Source organism: Scyliorhinus torazame, chromosome 13 (assembly GCF_047496885.1).
Source record: "Scyliorhinus torazame isolate Kashiwa2021f chromosome 13, sScyTor2.1, whole genome shotgun sequence".
NCBI lineage: Eukaryota > Metazoa > Chordata > Chondrichthyes > Carcharhiniformes > Scyliorhinidae > Scyliorhinus > Scyliorhinus torazame.
This window is the reverse complement of record NC_092719.1, coordinates 59,534,386-59,554,097: the sequence shown is the minus strand read 5'-3', so window position 1 is coordinate 59,554,097 and position 19,712 is coordinate 59,534,386. Positions and strand designations below refer to the sequence as shown.

The following is a 19,712-nucleotide window of genomic DNA, read 5'->3' as shown; positions in this document are numbered from 1 at the left end:
ACTTTACTATTAATTTCTGTGACTTGTGAATTAATATTGTTTCATGTTATTTCTGCAACCTAGCGCCAACATCAGTGACATTCACAGGTATCACTGTTTCTGAGACTGGAATTACAGGTGAGCAGAGCTTCTTTGAGACGATAAAACTGTTGTTAATTGAGAGCTATGTGTGATTTTTAACTATCCCACATGTCCTGTGTTACATTGCCCCTAATCCAACCAATAGGATAGTCAGTCCTATTATTTCTGAAATGGGTGTTAACTGTGAGTGAATGTATTCTCATTGTCATACGATGTTTGTGCTGCCAATGTGTCCCTGCTAAGGGGCGTGTTATTGGCGCGTCATTGTAGTTCAGCTTATATTCAGTCCATTCCAATGGAAGTGTGTTTAATCAGTAGAAATTGAGTTGTTCCATGTTGTATTTGGTCAGCGCCTTCTTGGTTGATTGTGCTTCTTGCTCTTTTTCTGATGTGGATATTGCATCCACTTTTCATTGTCCAGTAATTGGAATCATGATTGCGACCTGTTGGAGTAGATATCTGGCATTATCAATGATAACGTTTGGGAGTGGATGGCGTTGTAGAACAAAATTGTCGATTGTAATGGTTCTTGTCCAATGTGTTCTTGGTGCCCACTTGAGAGTATTTATGGCAACATTTTCAAATTTAAAAAGGTCGCATCAAGGAAGACTGCCAAAATGAGTTGATGGATGGAAACCTGGGTTTTGACAGACTGAATTTGTGTTTTGAAAGTGCAAATTGAAATTAATATTTGACATTTACATTTTGCAAACGCATTTTAAAGAACTAGGCGTTTGGTGCCATTAATTTTAGATAGATATATCCATTTATTTGCATGAATGATGTTAGGTGAGGCAACAGGAGAAATGAAGAGAACCAAAATGCACGTTTGTGCTGAGGTATAAAGGAGATTCTTGAAAGGATCTCATTTGTAGACTTCCAAAGTAAAAGAGTCATTTATATTGAATTTGGGGCCCGTTGATTCTTGCACTTTAAATTTATATTCAGAATGACTCATGAATTATTCTTTCAAACAGAATAAATAAAGTGCTCATTATTTTAAAATTGATGAATTCTTGATCATTAATGTCACTTGTTCAGTGAGTTTTTTGAATTGCACCCTTCATTGTTGGAAGGTAAACCATTTAGTAGCCTTTAAAATTTAGGGATTACTGATCAACAACATCAAAATCTTGTTGAGAAATGTTAATGTGGCGATTGCAGACTCCAAGATGATTTCATTGTTGCTGCCTGAAACGTAGTTGGCTTTTGCAGCCAATGCGGTCGAGGAACTGCTCTTGTTCGTGGCTTGATCTTTATACGGCCCGAGTAAGGGCAGAATTTTTTTTTTTAGTTAGGCCATCATGATCGGCACAGGCTTGGAGAGCCGAATGGTCTGTTCCTGTGCTGTACATTTCTTTGTTCTTCATCTTTCTTCTTTGATGTGTAACCACTGCAATTGCGGGAGGGAATTGTTGATTTTAGACATTGGCTAGGGATATCATTCTGTTCCTGCTCAAATTTGAAGCCTTTCCTACTTGATTTAATGATGCTACAATCTGACAATCACATTGGAAACCAATTGCAGCAGGAGTGAATATAATTCTGCGCCAATTCTCTTTCTATTTAGGTTCAACACCAATCCCAGGAACTGGAATACCTACAACTTCAGGGACCACCATCAGTTGTGAGTATTGTTTTTCTCAACTTCGTCACATGAGATTAATTTCTTTCATTTGTGGACCAATACTGTTTCATATTTGCTCTGCTACATAGGGCCAACTGCAACGAGTGTATCAGGGGGACCTACTGTTTCTCAGACTACAATTACTGGTGAGTCGAGCTTCTTTCCACATTAAAATCTGATGCTAAATTCAAGCAATTTATGATTTAAAAGTCTGCAGTAATCTTTCTGCTAATTTGGACCAGCGGCAACTTAAATGATAGTCACTGCTGTTATTTCTGACAATGGGGGCAGCACGGTGGCGCAGTGGTTAATTCTGTTGCTGCTGAGGATTGGTTTGGATTGGATTGGTTTATTGTCACGTGTACCGAGGTACAGTGAAAAGTATTGTTTTCGCGGGGAGCTCAAAAACATAATTGCATACATGAAAAGAATGTACATAATGGGGTCAACATAAAATGCACAATGTAATTAGATCGACATAGGCATCGGGTGAATCATACAGGAGTGTAGTGCTACTCAATAGTGAAGGGGCTGGTTTAGCACAGTGGGCTAAATAGCTGGCTTGTAAAACAGACCAAGGCCACCAGCGTGGGTTCAATTTCCGTATCAGGCGCCGGAATGTGGTGACTAGGGCCTTTTCACAGTCACTGCATTTGAAGCCTACTTGTGACAAGAAGCGATTTTCGTTTTCATTTTAATTTCAAGATGTGGGAAGAGATCAGATCAGACCATTAGTCCATCAGAGGGTACTTTAGGAATGTGGCAACATCGGGGCAGAAGCTGTTTTTGAATCTGTTAGTGCGTGTTCTCAGACTTTTGTATCTCCTGCTCGATGGAAGATGTTGGAAGTCTGAGTTAGCCAGGTGAGAGAACATAAGAACATAAGAATTAGGAACAGGAGTAGGCCATCTGGCCCCTTGAGCCTGCTCCGCCATTCAATGAGATCATGGCTGATCTTTGTGGACTCAGCTCCAATCTCCGGCCCGCACACCATAAACCCGAATCCCTTTATTCTTCAGAAAGGTATCTATCTTTTTCTTAAAAAGGTTTAAAGAAGGAGCCTCAACTGCTTCACTGGGCAAGGAATTCCAGAGATTCACAACCCTTTGGGTGAAGAAGCTCCTCCTAAACTCGGTCCTAAATCTACTTCCCGTTATTTTGAGGCTATGCCCCCTAGTTCTGCTTTCCCCGACCAGTGGAAACAACCTGCCCGCATCTATCCTATCTATTCCCTTCATAATTTTATATGTTTCAATAAGCTCCCCCCGCATCCTTCTAAACTCCAATGAGTACAGTCCCAGTCTACTCAACCTCTCGTCATAATCTAATCCCCTCAACTCTGGGATCAACCTAGTGAATCTCCTCTGCACCCCCTCCAGTGCCAATATTTCCTTTCTCAGGTAAGGAGACCAAAACTGAACACAATACTCCAGATGTGGCCTCATCAACACCTTACACAATTGCAGCATAACCTCCCTAGTCTTGAACTCCATCCCTCTAGCAATGAAAAACAAAACTCGATTAGCCTTCTTAATCACCTGTTGCACCTGCACACCAATTTTTTGCGACTCGTGCACCAGCACACCCAGGTCCCTCTGCACAGCAGCATGTTTTAACATCTTACCGTTTAAATAATAATCCATTCTGCTGTTATTCCTCCCAAAATGGATAGCCTCACACTTGGCAACATTGAATTCCATCTGCCAGACCCGAGCCCATTCACCTAACCTATCCAAATCCTTCTGCAGACTTCCGATATCCTCTGCACTTTTTGCTTTACCACTCATCTGAGTGTCGTCTGCAAACTTTGCCACATTGCACATGGTCCCCAACTCCAAATCATCTATGTAAATTGTGAACAACTGCGGGCCCAACACTGATCCTTGAGGGACCCCACTAGTTACAGGTTGCCAGCCAGAGAAACACCCATTTATCCCCACTCTCTGCTTTCTGTTAGTTAACCAATCCTCTACCCATGCTACCACTTTACCCTCAATGCCATGCATCTTTAATTTATGCAGCAACCTTTTGTGTGGCACCTTGTCAAAAGCTTTCTGGAAATCCAGATATACCACATCCATTGGCTCCCTGTTATCTACTGCATTGGTAACGTCCTCAAAAAATTCTACCAAATTAGTCAGACACGATCTACCCTTTATGAACCCATGCTGTGTCTGCCCAATGGGACAATTTACCTCCAGGTGCCCCGCTATTTCCTCCTTAATGATAGATTCCAGCATTTTCCCTACAACCGAAGTTAAGCTTACCGGCCTATAATTACCCGCTTTCTGCCGACCTCCTTTTTTAAACAGTGGTGTCACGTCTGCTACTTTCCAATCCTCTGGGACCACCCCAGAGTCTAGTGAATTTTGATAAATTATCATTAGTGCGTTTACAATTTCCCTAGCCATCTCTTTTAACACTCTGGGATGCATCCCATCAGGGCCAGGAGACTTGTCTACCTTTAGCCCCATGAGCTTGCCCAATACTGCCTCCTTCGAGATGACAATCGTCTCAAGATCCTCACTAATCATATCTTTATTTCCATCAGTCACTGGCATGTTCTTTGTGTCTTCCACTGTGAAGACTGACCCAAAAAATCTGTTCAGCTCCTCAGCCATTTCCCCGTCTCCTATTATTAAATCTCTCTTCTTATCTGCCAAAGGACCAATATTTACCTTAGCCACTCTTTTTTGTCTTCTATATTTGTTCGAAGCTTTTACTATCTGCTTTTATGTTCTGAGCAAGTTTACTTTCATAGTCTACCTTACTCTTCTTTATAGCTTTTTTAGTAGTTTTCTGTTGTCCCTAAAGACTTCCCAGTCCTCTAGTCTCCCACTAATTTTTGCCACTTTGTATGTTTTTTCCTTCAATTTGATACTCTCCCTCACCTCCTTAGATATCCACAGTCGATTTTTCCCCTTTCTATCGTCTTTCTTTTTTGTCGGTTTGAACCTTTCCTGAACACTGTGAAAGATCGCTCGGAAGGTTCTCCACTGTTCCTCAACTGCTTCACCATGAAGTCTTTGCTCCCAGTCTACCTTAGCTAGTTCTTCTTTCATCCCATTGTAATCGCCTTTGTTTAAGCACAAAACACTAGTGTTTGATTTTACCTTGTCATCCTCCAACTTTATTTTAAATTCCACCATATTGTGGTCGCTCCTTCCAAGAGGATCCCGAACTATGAGATCATGAATAAATCCTGCCTCATTATACAGGACCAGATCTCGGACTGCTTGTTTCCTTGTAGGTTCCATTACATACTGTTACATACTCAGAGGGGTCTCTGATTATGCTGCCCGCTTTCCCAAGGCAGCGGGAGATGCAGACAGAGTCATTGGATGGGAGGCGGGTTTGTGTGGTGTAATGGGCGGTGTTCCTGACTCTCTGTTCTTTCTTCCGATCTTGGGCCGCGAAGTTCGCATTCCAGGCTGTGATACCCAGGATCGATTACAGCCCTGGATCACTGTGTGTGTGGGGTTTGCTCATTCTCCCCATTTCTGCGTGGGCCTCTCCCCACAACACAAAGATCTGTAGGTTCTGTGAATTGGCCACGCTAAATTGCCCCTTATTTGGAAAAATAGATGGCTACTCTAAATTTAAAAAAACAATTCTGACAATGGGATTAATGGTGAGTGTTTGCTTTTGCATTGATCAACTAACAGCAATTAGAAAATGCTTTATTTCCGCTTGTGTACAATTTGAGCTCTGAAAATGAGGACCATTGTGCAGAATCTTGTTGGTGTTTTACTTGCCTCGTTGAACATTGATAAAAATTTACGCTGATATTGTTACAACTCCCCATTGGATTGGTATGGGAAAAGTGAATGATTAGTTGAGATACCCAATGTCTGGCAGCATCAATTGTAACTTTCAGAAGCGGACGGTTCACTGAATAAGTTTTATTGATGTAATTTGCCCCTGCCAGTGTTTGACAGTCAGTATGTGTGTTTAGGACGTGAATATTGACATTTGTGACACCACATATTTAAATCTTGTATTTGCATTTTCATGACCCAGTGGATTGCTGCCATAGAAGCATGGAACCATAGAATCCGTACAGTGCAGAAGGAGGCCATTTGGCCTTTTTGTTGATCCCCAATGGTGCTCGCATGTATACATTACATTGGAAACCAATTGCAGCAGAAGTACATTAGTCTGTACCATTTTCTGTTCTATTTAGTGCCAACAACAACTGCAGAAAGTACAGGACCAACAACTTCAGAGACCACCACCAGCTGTGAGTAATGTTTAAACTTCTGTAGGCAACTTCAATAGGCAACTTGTTCGAGACTGTGGGCTGAAGAGTAACCTATGAATTTGTGGGAGGGAATTATTGAAATTATAATTCCCTATGAATTTTTCTTGCTCCTTACTGATGTACATGCATATGCTACTTGATGATTTGACTGAAGTAATGATGCTAGTATCTATACATTACCTTAGAATCCAATTGCAGCAGTAGTGTATGAATAGTCTGTACTATTTTTCTGTGCTATTTAGTGCCAACAACAACTGCAGCAAGTACAGGACCAACAACTTCAGAGACCACCACCAGTGGTGAGTAATGTTTCAACTTCTATAGGCAATTTCCATAGGCAACTTATTCGAGACTGTGGGCTGAAGAGTAACCTATGAATTTGTGGGAGGGAATTATTGAAATTATAATTCCCTATGAATTTTTCTTGCTCCTTACTGATGTACATGCATTTGCTACTTGATGATTGACTGAAGTAATGATGCTAGTATCTATACATGACTTTGGAAACCAATTGCAGCAGTAGTGTATGAATAGTCTGTACCATTTTCTGTGCTATTTAGTGCCAACAACAACTGCAGCAAGTACAGGACCAACAACTTCAGAGACCACTGCCAGTGGTGAGTAATGTTTTTATTCTCCTCACCACTTTACTATTAATTTCTGTGACTTGTGAATTAATATTGTTTCATGTTATTTCTGCAACCTAGCGCCAACATCAGTGACATTCACAGGTATCACTGTTTCTGAGACTGGAATTACAGGTGAGCAGAGCTTCTTTGAGACGATAAAACTGTTGTTAATTGAGAGCTATGTGTGATTTTTAACTATCCCACATGTCCTGTGTTACATTGCCCCTAATCCAACCAATAGGATAGTCAGTCCTATTATTTCTGAAATGGGTGTTAACTGTGAGTGAATGTATTCTCATTGTCATACGATGTTTGTGCTGCCAATGTGGCCCTGCTAAGGGGCGTGTTATTGGCGCATCATTGTAGTTCAGTTTATATTCAGTCCATTCCAATGGAAATGTGTTTAATCAGTAGAAGTTGAGTTGTTCCATGTTGTATTTGGTCAGCGCTTTTTGGTTGATTATGCTTTTTGCTCTTTTTCTGATGTGAATATTGCATCCACTTTTCATTGTCCAGTAATTGGAATCATGATTGCGACCTGTTTTTAGTAGATATCTGGCATTATCAATGATAACGTTTGGGAGAGGATGGCGTTGTAGAAGAAAATTGTCGATTGTAATGGTTCCCGTCCAATGTGTTCCTGGTGCCCACTTGAGAATATTTATGGCAACACTTTCAAATTTAAAAAGATAGCAACAAGGAAGACTGGCAAAATGAGTTGATGGATGGAAACCTGGGTTTTGACAGACTGAATTTGTGTTTTGAAAGTGCAAATTGAAATTAATATTTGACATTTACATTTTGCAAACGCATTTTGAAGAACTAGGCATTTGGTGCCATTAATTTTAGATAGATATATCCATTTATTTGCATGAATGATGTTAGGTGAGGCAACAGGAGAAATGAAGAGAACCAAAATGCACGTTTGTGCTGAGGTATAAAGGAGATTCTTGAAAGGATCTCATTTGTAGACTTCCAAAGTAAAAGAGTCATTTATATTGAATTTGGGGCCGGTTGATTCTTGCATTTTAAATTTATATTCAGAATGACTCATAAATTATTCTTTCAAACAGAATAAATAAAGTGCTCATTATTTTTAAATTGATGAATTCTTGATCATTAATGTCACTTGTTCAGTGAGTTTTTTGAATTGCACCCATCATTGTTGGAAGGTAAACCATTTAGTAGCCTTTAAAACTTAGGCTTTACTGATCAACAACATAAAAATCTTGTTGAGAAATGTTAATGTGGCGATTGCAGACTCCAAGATGATTTTATTGTAGCTGCTCTTGTTCGTGGCTTGATCTTTATACGGCCCGAGTAAGGGCAGAATTTTTTTTTTTTAGTTAGGCCATCATTATCGGCACAGGCTTGGAGGGCCGAATGGTCTGTTCATGTGGTGTACATTTCTTTGTTCTTCATCTTTCTTCTTTGATGTGTAACCACTGCAATTGCGGAAGGGAATTGTTGATTTTAGACATTGGCTAGGGATATCATTCTGTTCCTGCTCAAATTTGAAGCCTTTCCTACTTGATTTAATGATGCTACAATCTGAAAATCACATTGGAAACCAATTGCAGCAGGAGTGAATATAATTCTGCGCCAATTCTCTTTCTATTTAGGGTCAACACCAATCACAGGAACTGGAATACCTACAACTTCAGAGACCACCATGAGTTGTGAGTATTGTTTTTCTCAACTTTGTCACAAGAGATTAACTTCTTTCATTTGTGGACCAATACTGTTTCATATTTGCTCTGCTACATAGGGTCAACTGCAACGAGTGTATCAGGGGGACCTACTGTTTCTCAGACTACAATTACTGGTGAGTCGAGCTTCTTTCCACATTAAAATCTGATGCTAAATTCAAGCAATTTATGATTTAAAAGTCTGCAGTAATTTTTCTGCTAATTTGGACCAGCGGCAACTTAAATGATAGTCACTGCTGTTATTTCTGACAATGGGGGCAGCACGGTGGCGCAGTGGTTAATTCTGTTGCTGCTGAGGATTGGTTTGGATTGGATTGGTTTATTGTCACGTGTACCGAGGTACAGTGAAAAGTATTGTTTTCGCGTGGAGCTCAAAAACATAATTGCATACATGAAAAGAATGTACATAATAGGGTCAACATAAAATGCACAATGTAATTAGATCGACATAGGCATCGGGTGAATCATACAGGAGTGTAGTGCTACTCAATAGTGAAGGGGCTGGTTTAGCACAGTGGGCTAAATAGCTGGCTTGTAAAACAGGCCAAGGCCACCAGCGTGGGTTCAATTCCCGTATCAGGCGCTGGAATGTGGTGACTAGGGCCTTTTCACAGTCACTGCATTTGAAGCCTACTTGTGACAAGAAGAAATTTTCATTTTCATTTTAATTTCAAGATGTGGGAAGAGATCAGATCAGACCATTAGTCCATCAGAGGGTCGTTTAGGAATGTGGTAACATCGGGGCAGAAGCTGTTTTTGAATCTGTTAGTGCGTGTTCTCAGACTTTTGTATCTCCTGCTCGATGGAAGATGTTGGAAGTCTGAGTTAGCCAGGTGAGAGAACATAAGAACATAAGAATTAGGAACAGGAGTAGGCCATCTGGCCCCTTGAGCCTGCTCCGCCATTCAATGAGATCATGGCTGATCTTTGTGGACTCAGCTCCAATCTCCGGCCCGCACACCATAAACCCGAATCCCTTTATTCTTCAGAAAGGTATCTATCTTTTTCTTAAAAAGGTTTAAAGAAGGAGCCTCAACTGCTTCACTGGGCAAGGAATTCCAGAGATTCACAACCCTTTGGGTGAAGAAGCTCCTCCTAAACTCGGTCCTAAATCTACTTCCCGTTATTTTGAGGCTATGCCCCCTAGTTCTGCTTTCCCCGACCAGTGGAAACAACCTGCCCGCATCTATCCTATCTATTCCCTTCATAATTTTATATGTTTCAATAAGCTCCCCCCGCATCCTTCTAAACTCCAATGAGTACAGTCCCAGTCTACTCAACCTCTCGTCATAATCTAATCCCCTCAACTCTGGGATCAACCTAGTGAATCTCCTCTGCACCCCCTCCAGTGCCAATATTTCCTTTCTCAGGTAAGGAGACCAAAACTGAACACAATACTCCAGATGTGGCCTCATCAACACCTTACACAATTGCAGCATAACCTCCCTAGTCTTGAACTCCATCCCTCTAGCAATGAAAAACAAAACTCGATTAGCCTTCTTAATCACCTGTTGCACCTGCACACCAATTTTTTGCGACTCGTGCACCAGCACACCCAGGTCCCTCTGCACAGCAGCATGTTTTAACATCTTACCGTTTAAATAATAATCCATTCCGCTGTTATTCCTCCCAAAATGGATAGCCTCACACTTGGCAACATTGAATTCCATCTGCCAGACCCGAGCCCATTCACCTAACCTATCCAAATCCTTCTGCAGACTTCCGATATCCTCTGCACTTTTTGCTTTACCACTCATCTGAGTGTCGTCTGCAAACTTTGCCACATTGCACATGGTCCCCAACTCCAAATCATCTATGTAAATTGTGAACAACTGCGGGCCCAACACTGATCCTTGAGGGACCCCACTAGTTACAGGTTGCCAGCCAGAGAAACACCCATTTATCCCCACTCTCTGCTTTCTGTTAGTTAACCAATCCTCTACCCATGCTACCACTTTACCCTCAATGCCATGCATCTTTAATTTATGCAGCAACCTTTTGTGTGGCACCTTGTCAAAAGCTTTCTGGAAATCCAGATATACCACATCCATTGGCTCCCTGTTATCTACTGCATTGGTAACGTCCTCAAAAAATTCTACCAAATTAGTCAGACACGATCTACCCTTTATGAACCCATGCTGTGTCTGCCCAATGGGACAATTTACCTCCAGGTGCCCCGCTATTTCCTCCTTAATGATAGATTCCAGCATTTTCCCTACAACCGAAGTTAAGCTTACCGGCCTATAATTACCCGCTTTCTGCCGACCTCCTTTTTTAAACAGTGGTGTCACGTCTGCTACTTTCCAATCCTCTGGGACCACCCCAGAGTCTAGTGAATTTTGATAAATTATCATTAGTGCGTTTACAATTTCCCTAGCCATCTCTTTTAACACTCTGGGATGCATCCCATCAGGGCCAGGAGACTTGTCTACCTTTAGCCCCATGAGCTTGCCCAATACTGCCTCCTTCGAGATGACAATCATCTCAAGATCCTCACTAATCATATCTTTATTTCCATCAGTCACTGGCATGTTCTTTGTGTCTTCCACTGTGAAGACTGACCCAAAAAATCTGTTCAGCTCCTCAGCCATTTCCCCGTCTCCTATTATTAAATCTCTCTTCTTATCTGCCAAAGGACCAATATTTACCTTAGCCACTCTTTTTTGTCTTCTATATTTGTTCGAAGCTTTTACTATCTGCTTTTATGTTCTGAGCAAGTTTACTTTCATAGTCTACCTTACTCTTCTTTATAGCTTTTTTAGTAGTTTTCTGTTGTCCCTAAAGACTTCCCAGTCCTCTAGTCTCCCACTAATTTTTGCCACTTTGTATGTTTTTTCCTTCAATTTGATACTCTCCCTCACCTCCTTAGATATCCACAGTCGATTTTTCCCCTTTCTATCGTCTTTCTTTTTTGTCGGTTTGAACCTTTCCTGAACACTGTGAAAGATCGCTCGGAAGGTTCTCCACTGTTCCTCAACTGCTTCACCATGAAGTCTTTGCTCCCAGTCTACCTTAGCTAGTTCTTCTTTCATCCCATTGTAATCGCCTTTGTTTAAGCACAAAACACTAGTGTTTGATTTTACCTTGTCATCCTCCAACTTTATTTTAAATTCCACCATATTGTGGTCGCTCCTTCCAAGAGGATCCCGAACTATGAGATCATGAATAAATCCTGCCTCATTATACAGGACCAGATCTCGGACTGCTTGTTTCCTTGTAGGTTCCATTACATACTGTTACATACTCAGAGGGGTCTCTGATTATGCTGCCCGCTTTCCCAAGGCAGCGGGAGATGCAGACAGAGTCATTGGATGGGAGGCGGGTTTGTGTGGTGTAATGGGCGGTGTTCCTGACTCTCTGTTCTTTCTTCCGATCTTGGGCCGCGAAGTTCGCATTCCAGGCTGTGATACCCAGGATCGATTACAGCCCTGGATCACTGTGTGTGTGGGGTTTGCTCATTCTCCCCATTTCTGCGTGGGCCTCTCCCCACAACACAAAGATCTGTAGGTTCTGTGAATTGGCCACGCTAAATTGCCCCTTATTTGGAAAAATAGATGGCTACTCTAAATTTAAAAAAACAATTCTGACAATGGGATTAATGGTGAGTGTTTGCTTTTGCATTGATCAACTAACAGCAATTAGAAAATGCTTTATTTCCGCTTGTGTACAATTTGAGCTCTGAAAATGAGGACCATTGTGCAGAATCTTGTTGGTGTTTTACTTGCCTCGTTGAACATTGATAAAAATTTACGCTGATATTGTTACAACTCCCCATTGGATTGGTATGGGAAAAGTGAATGATTAGTTGAGATACCCAATGTCTGGCAGCATCAATTGTAACTTTCAGAAGCGGACGGTTCACTGAATAAGTTTTATTGATGTAATTTGCCCCTGCCAGTGTTTGACAGTCAGTATGTGTGTTTAGGACGTGAATATTGACATTTGTGACACCACATATTTAAATCTTGTATTTGCATTTTCATGACCCAGTGGATTGCTGCCATAGAAGCATGGAACCATAGAATCCGTACAGTGCAGAAGGAGGCCATTTGGCCTTTTTGTTGATCCCCAATGGTGCTCGCATGTATACATTACATTGGAAACCAATTGCAGCAGAAGTACATTAGTCTGTACCATTTTCTGTTCTATTTAGTGCCAACAACAACTGCAGAAAGTACAGGACCAACAACTTCAGAGACCACCACCAGCTGTGAGTAATGTTTAAACTTCTGTAGGCAACTTCAATAGGCAACTTGTTCGAGACTGTGGGCTGAAGAGTAACCTATGAATTTGTGGGAGGGAATTATTGAAATTATAATTCCCTATGAATTTTTCTTGCTCCTTACTGATGTACATGCATATGCTACTTGATGATTTGACTGAAGTAATGATGCTAGTATCTATACATTACCTTAGAATCCAATTGCAGCAGTAGTGTATGAATAGTCTGTACTATTTTTCTGTGCTATTTAGTGCCAACAACAACTGCAGCAAGTACAGGACCAACAACTTCAGAGACCACCACCAGTGGTGAGTAATGTTTCAACTTCTATAGGCAATTTCTATAGGCAACTTATTCGAGACTGTGGGCTGAAGAGTAACCTATGAATTTGTGGGAGGGAATTATTGAAATTATAATTCCCTATGAATTTTTCTTGCTCCTTACTGATGTACATGCATTTGCTACTTGATGATTGACTGAAGTAATGATGCTAGTATCTATACATGACTTTGGAAACCAATTGCAGCAGTAGTGTATGAATAGTCTGTACCATTTTCTGTGCTATTTAGTGCCAACAACAACTGCAGCAAGTACAGGACCAACAACTTCAGAGACCACTGCCAGTGGTGAGTAATGTTTTTATTCTCCTCACCACTTTACTATTAATTTCTGTGACTTGTGAATTAATATTGTTTCATGTTATTTCTGCAACCTAGCGCCAACATCAGTGACATTCACAGGTATCACTGTTTCTGAGACTGGAATTACAGGTGAGCAGAGCTTCTTTGAGACGATAAAACTGTTGTTAATTGAGAGCTATGTGTGATTTTTAACTATCCCACATGTCCTGTGTTACATTGCCCCTAATCCAACCAATAGGATAGTCAGTCCTATTATTTCTGAAATGGGTGTTAACTGTGAGTGAATGTATTCTCATTGTCATACGATGTTTGTGCTGCCAATGTGTCCCTGCTAAGGGGCGTGTTATTGGCGCATCATTGTAGTTCAGTTTATATTCAGTCCATTCCAATGGAAATGTGTTTAATCAGTAGAAGTTGAGTTGTTCCATGTTGTATTTGGTCAGCGCTTTTTGGTTGATTATGCTTTTTGCTCTTTTTCTGATGTGAATATGCATCCACTTTTCATTGTCCAGTAATTGGAATCATGATTGCGACCTGTTTTTAGTAGATATCTGGCATTATCAATGATAACGTTTGGGAGAGGATGGCGTTGTAGAAGAAAATTGTCGATTGTAATGGTTCCCGTCCAATGTGTTCCTGGTGCCCACTTGAGAGTATTTATGGCAACACTTTCAAATTTAAAAAGATAGCAACAAGGAAGACTGGCAAAATGAGTTGATGGATGGAAACCTGGGTTTTGACAGACTGAATTTGTGTTTTGAAAGTGCAAATTGAAATTAATATTTGACATTTACATTTTGCAAACGCATTTTGAAGAACTAGGCATTTGGTGCCATTAATTTTAGATAGATATATCCATTTATTTGCATGAATGATGTTAGGTGAGGCAACAGGAGAAATGAAGAGAACCAAAATGCACGTTTGTGCTGAGGTATAAAGGAGATTCTTGAAAGGATCTCATTTGTAGACTTCCAAAGTAAAAGAGTCATTTATATTGAATTTGGGGCCGGTTGATTCTTGCATTTTAAATTTATATTCAGAATGACTCATAAATTATTCTTTCAAACAGAATAAATAAAGTGCTCATTATTTTTAAATTGATGAATTCTTGATCATTAATGTCACTTGTTCAGTGAGTTTTTTGAATTGCACCCATCATTGTTGGAAGGTAAACCATTTAGTAGCCTTTAAAACTTAGGCTTTACTGATCAACAACATAAAAATCTTGTTGAGAAATGTTAATGTGGCGATTGCAGACTCCAAGATGATTTTATTGTAGCTGCTCTTGTTCGTGGCTTGATCTTTATACGGCCCGAGTAAGGGCAGAATTTTTTTTTTTTAGTTAGGCCATCATTATCGGCACAGGCTTGGAGGGCCGAATGGTCTGTTCATGTGGTGTACATTTCTTTGTTCTTCATCTTTCTTCTTTGATGTGTAACCACTGCAATTGCGGAAGGGAATTGTTGATTTTAGACATTGGCTAGGGATATCATTCTGTTCCTGCTCAAATTTGAAGCCTTTCCTACTTGATTTAATGATGCTACAATCTGAAAATCACATTGGAAACCAATTGCAGCAGGAGTGAATATAATTCTGCGCCAATTCTCTTTCTATTTAGGGTCAACACCAATCACAGGAACTGGAATACCTACAACTTCAGAGACCACCATGAGTTGTGAGTATTGTTTTTCTCAACTTTGTCACAAGAGATTAATTTCTTTCATTTGTGGACCAATACTGTTTCATATTTGCTCTGCTACATAGGGTCAACTGCAACGAGTGTATCAGGGGGACCTACTGTTTCTCAGACTACAATTACTGGTGAGTCGAGCTTCTTTCCACATTAAAATCTGATGCTAAATTCAAGCAATTTATGATTTAAAAGTCTGCAGTAATTTTTCTGCTAATTTGGACCAGCGGCAACTTAAATGATAGTCACTGCTGTTATTTCTGACAATGGGGGCAGCACGGTGGCGCAGTGGTTAATTCTGTTGCTGCTGAGGATTGGTTTGGATTGGATTGGTTTATTGTCACGTGTACCGAGGTACAGTGAAAAGTATTGTTTTCGCGTGGAGCTCAAAAACATAATTGCATACATGAAAAGAATGTACATAATAGGGTCAACATAAAATGCACAATGTAATTAGATCGACATAGGCATCGGGTGAATCATACAGGAGTGTAGTGCTACTCAATAGTGAAGGGGCTGGTTTAGCACAGTGGGCTAAATAGCTGGCTTGTAAAACAGGCCAAGGCCACCAGCGTGGGTTCAATTCCCGTATCAGGCGCTGGAATGTGGTGACTAGGGCCTTTTCACAGTCACTGCATTTGAAGCCTACTTGTGACAAGAAGAAATTTTCATTTTCATTTTAATTTCAAGATGTGGGAAGAGATCAGATCAGACCATTAGTCCATCAGAGGGTCGTTTAGGAATGTGGTAACATCGGGGCAGAAGCTGTTTTTGAATCTGTTAGTGCGTGTTCTCAGACTTTTGTATCTCCTGCTCGATGGAAGATGTTGGAAGTCTGAGTTAGCCAGGTGAGAGAACATAAGAACATAAGAATTAGGAACAGGAGTAGGCCATCTGGCCCCTTGAGCCTGCTCCGCCATTCAATGAGATCATGGCTGATCTTTGTGGACTCAGCTCCAATCTCCGGCCCGCACACCATAAACCCGAATCCCTTTATTCTTCAGAAAGGTATCTATCTTTTTCTTAAAAAGGTTTAAAGAAGGAGCCTCAACTGCTTCACTGGGCAAGGAATTCCAGAGATTCACAACCCTTTGGGTGAAGAAGCTCCTCCTAAACTCGGTCCTAAATCTACTTCCCGTTATTTTGAGGCTATGCCCCCTAGTTCTGCTTTCCCCGACCAGTGGAAACAACCTGCCCGCATCTATCCTATCTATTCCCTTCATAATTTTATATGTTTCAATAAGCTCCCCCCGCATCCTTCTAAACTCCAATGAGTACAGTCCCAGTCTACTCAACCTCTCGTCATAATCTAATCCCCTCAACTCTGGGATCAACCTAGTGAATCTCCTCTGCACCCCCTCCAGTGCCAATATTTCCTTTCTCAGGTAAGGAGACCAAAACTGAACACAATACTCCAGATGTGGCCTCATCAACACCTTACACAATTGCAGCATAACCTCCCTAGTCTTGAACTCCATCCCTCTAGCAATGAAAAACAAAACTCGATTAGCCTTCTTAATCACCTGTTGCACCTGCACACCAATTTTTTGCGACTCGTGCACCAGCACACCCAGGTCCCTCTGCACAGCAGCATGTTTTAACATCTTACCGTTTAAATAATAATCCATTCCGCTGTTATTCCTCCCAAAATGGATAGCCTCACACTTGGCAACATTGAATTCCATCTGCCAGACCCGAGCCCATTCACCTAACCTATCCAAATCCTTCTGCAGACTTCCGATATCCTCTGCACTTTTTGCTTTACCACTCATCTGAGTGTCGTCTGCAAACTTTGCCACATTGCACATGGTCCCCAACTCCAAATCATCTATGTAAATTGTGAACAACTGCGGGCCCAACACAGATCCTTGAGGGACCCCACTAGTTACAGGTTGCCAGCCAGAGAAACATCCATTTATCCCCACTCTCTGCTTTCTGTTAGTTAACCAATCCTCTACCCATGCTACCACTTTACCCTCAATGCCATGCATCTTTAATTTATGCAGCAACCTTTTGTGTGGCACCTTGTCAAAAGCTTTCTGGAAATCCAGATATACCACATCCATTGGCTCCCTGTTATCTACTGCATTGGTAACGTCCTCAAAAAATTCTACCAAATTAGTCAGACACGATCTACCCTTTATGAACCCATGCTGTGTCTGCCCAATGGGACAATTTACCTCCAGGTGCCCCGCTATTTCCTCCTTAATGATAGATTCCAGCATTTTCCCTACAACCGAAGTTAAGCTTACCGGCCTATAATTACCCGCTTTCTGCCGACCTCCTTTTTTAAACAGTGGTGTCACGTCTGCTACTTTCCAATCCTCTGGGACCACCCCAGAGTCTAGTGAATTTTGATAAATTATCATTAGTGCGTTTACAATTTCCCTAGCCATCTCTTTTAACACTCTGGGATGCATCCCATCAGGGCCAGGAGACTTGTCTACCTTTAGCCCCATGAGCTTGCCCAATACTGCCTCCTTCGAGATGACAATCATCTCAAGATCCTCACTAATCATATCTTTATTTCCATCAGTCACTGGCATGTTCTTTGTGTCTTCCACTGTGAAGACTGACCCAAAAAATCTGTTCAGCTCCTCAGCCATTTCCCCGTCTCCTATTATTAAATCTCTCTTCTTATCTGCCAAAGGACCAATATTTACCTTAGCCACTCTTTTTTGTCTTCTATATTTGTTCGAAGCTTTTACTATCTGCTTTTATGTTCTGAGCAAGTTTACTTTCATAGTCTACCTTACTCTTCTTTATAGCTTTTTTAGTAGTTTTCTGTTGTCCCTAAAGACTTCCCAGTCCTCTAGTCTCCCACTAATTTTTGCCACTTTGTATGTTTTTTCCTTCAATTTGATACTCTCCCTCACCTCCTTAGATATCCACAGTCGATTTTTCCCCTTTCTATCGTCTTTCTTTTTTGTCGGTTTGAACCTTTCCTGAACACTGTGAAAGATCGCTCGGAAGGTTCTCCACTGTTCCTCAACTGCTTCACCATGAAGTCTTTGCTCCCAGTCTACCTTAGCTAGTTCTTCTTTCATCCCATTGTAATCGCCTTTGTTTAAGCACAAAACACTAGTGTTTGATTTTACCTTGTCATCCTCCAACTTTATTTTAAATTCCACCATATTGTGGTCGCTCCTTCCAAGAGGATCCCGAACTATGAGATCATGAATAAATCCTGCCTCATTATACAGGACCAGATCTCGGACTGCTTGTTTCCTTGTAGGTTCCATTACATACTGTTACATACTCAGAGGGGTCTCTGATTATGCTGCCCGCTTTCCCAAGGCAGCGGGAGATGCAGACAGAGTCATTGGATGGGAGGCGGGTTTGTGTGGTGTAATGGGCGGTGTTCCTGACTCTCTGTTCTTTCTTCCGATCTTGGGCCGCGAAGTTCGCATTCCAGGCTGTGATACCCAGGATCGATTACAGCCCTGGATCACTGTGTGTGTGGGGTTTGCTCATTCTCCCCATTTCTGCGTGGGCCTCTCCCCACAACACAAAGATCTGTAGGTTCTGTGAATTGGCCACGCTAAATTGCCCCTTATTTGGAAAAATAGATGGCTACTCTAAATTTAAAAAAACAATTCTGACAATGGGATTAATGGTGAGTGTTTGCTTTTGCATTGATCAACTAACAGCAATTAGAAAATGCTTTATTTCCGCTTGTGTACAATTTGAGCTCTGAAAATGAGGACCATTGTGCAGAATCTTGTTGGTGTTTTACTTGCCTCGTTGAACATTGATAAAAATTTACGCTGATATTGTTACAACTCCCCATTGGATTGGTATGGGAAAAGTGAATGATTAGTTGAGATACCCAATGTCTGGCAGCATCAATTGTAACTTTCAGAAGCGGACGGTTCACTGAATAAGTTTTATTGATGTAATTTGCCCCTGCCAGTGTTTGACAGTCAGTATGTGTGTTTAGGACGTGAATATTGACATTTGTGAAAGCACATATTTAAATCTTGTATTTGCATTTTCATGACCCAGTGGATTGCTGCCATAGAAGCATGGAACCATAGAATCCGTACAGTGCAGAAGGAGGCCATTTGGCCTTTTTGTTGATCCCCAATGGTGCTCGCATGTATACATTACATTGGAAACCAATTGCAGCAGAAGTACATTAGTCTGTACCATTTTCTGTTCTATTTAGTGCCAACAACAACTGCAGAAAGTACAGGACCAACAACTTCAGAGACCACCACCAGCTGTGAGTAATGTTTAAACTTCTGTAGGCAACTTCAATAGGCAACTTGTTCGAGACTGTGGGCTGAAGAGTAACCTATGAATTTGTGGGAGGGAATTATTGAAATTATAATTCCCTATGAATTTTTCTTGCTCCTTACTGATGTACATGCATATGCTACTTGATGATTTGACTGAAGTAATGATGCTAGTATCTATACATTACCTTAGAATCCAATTGCAGCAGTAGTGTATGAATAGTCTGTACTATTTTTCTGTGCTATTTAGTGCCAACAACAACTGCAGCAAGTACAGGACCAACAACTTCAGAGACCACCACCAGTGGTGAGTAATGTTTCAACTTCTATAGGCAATTTCTATAGGCAACTTATTCGAGACTGTGGGCTGAAGAGTAACCTATGAATTTGTGGGAGGGAATTATTGAAATTATAATTCCCTATGAATTTTTCTTGCTCCTTACTGATGTACATGCATTTGCTACTTGATGATTGACTGAAGTAATGATGCTAGTATCTATACATGACTTTGGAAACCAATTGCAGCAGTAGTGTATGAATAGTCTGTACCATTTTCTGTGCTATTTAGTGCCAACAACAACTGCAGCAAGTACAGGACCAACAACTTCAGAGAC

General features: G+C 41.0%; 3 long non-coding RNA genes across 3 annotated transcripts; all 3 read left to right on the top strand.

Moving 5' to 3' along the window:
- Window positions 1-1,649: 1,649 nt before the first annotated feature.
- On the top strand, window positions 1,650-6,268 carry LOC140387697 (uncharacterized). Its single transcript, XR_011933956.1, has 4 exons — window positions 1,650-1,708; window positions 1,798-1,854; window positions 5,892-5,948; window positions 6,212-6,268. It is a non-coding gene; the product is annotated as an uncharacterized lncRNA (long non-coding RNA).
- A 407-nt stretch (window positions 6,269-6,675) lies between these two features.
- On the top strand, window positions 6,676-12,837 carry LOC140387696 (uncharacterized). Its single transcript, XR_011933955.1, has 5 exons — window positions 6,676-6,730; window positions 8,221-8,277; window positions 8,367-8,423; window positions 12,461-12,517; window positions 12,781-12,837. It is a non-coding gene; the product is annotated as an uncharacterized lncRNA (long non-coding RNA).
- Window positions 12,838-13,244: 407 nt separating this feature from the next.
- LOC140387695 (uncharacterized) lies at window positions 13,245-19,405 on the top strand. The gene is made up of 5 exons (XR_011933954.1): window positions 13,245-13,299; window positions 14,789-14,845; window positions 14,935-14,991; window positions 19,029-19,085; window positions 19,349-19,405. It is a non-coding gene; the product is annotated as an uncharacterized lncRNA (long non-coding RNA).
- Window positions 19,406-19,712: the final 307 nt, after the last annotated feature.